Source organism: Bison bison, unplaced genomic scaffold (assembly GCF_000754665.1).
Source record: "Bison bison bison isolate TAMUID 2011002044 unplaced genomic scaffold, Bison_UMD1.0 scf7180017864516, whole genome shotgun sequence".
NCBI classification, from domain to species: domain Eukaryota; kingdom Metazoa; phylum Chordata; class Mammalia; order Artiodactyla; family Bovidae; genus Bison; species Bison bison.
This window is the reverse complement of record NW_011495069.1, coordinates 4505143-4505756: the sequence shown is the minus strand read 5'-3', so window position 1 is coordinate 4505756 and position 614 is coordinate 4505143. Positions and strand designations below refer to the sequence as shown.

General features: G+C 60.4%; 1 protein-coding gene across 1 annotated transcript in view; it reads left to right on the top strand.

The window, feature by feature from the left end:
• The window catches only part of HSPG2 (heparan sulfate proteoglycan 2), an 82302-nt gene that overhangs the window by 74637 nt on the left and 7051 nt on the right, over nt 1–614 (top strand).

Here is a 614-nt window from a genome sequence, read left to right as displayed (position 1 = left end):
GGGCTGGAGACAGCCCACTGACCAGAGCCTGCCTCTCCCCACAGGCTCTGCACACGGCCTGGTGGAGTCTGACTGGCATCTTGAAGGCAGCGGGGGCAACGGTATGTACTGGGCATAAACAGCCAGAGGAGCTGAGCAGACTTGTCCTTCCCAGACTCTGGGTCTCTCAGCTCCTCTTCCAGTGACCCACCGCCCTCACTGCTCCATCCTGGCCTCTAAATAAAACCGGTGCAGGTGAGAGGCTCCCTGGGCAGAGACAGGATAAGGAGAGACGAGCAGGTGAGAGGCTCCCTGGGCAGAGACAGGATAAGGAGAGACGAGCAGGTGAGAGGCTCCCTGGGCAGAGACAGGATAAGGAGAGACGAGCAGGTGAGAGGCTCCCTGGGCAGAGACAGGATAAGGAGAGACGAGCAGGTGAGAGGCTCCCTGGGCAGAGACAGGATAAGGAGAGACGAGCAGGTGAGAGGCTCCCTGGGCAGAGACAGGATAAGGAGAGACGAGCAGGTGAGAGGCTCCCTGGGCAGAGACAGGATAAGGAGAGACGAGCAGGTGAGAGGCTCCCTGGGCAGAGACAGGATAAGGAGAGACGAGCAGGTGAGAGGCTCCCTGGGCAG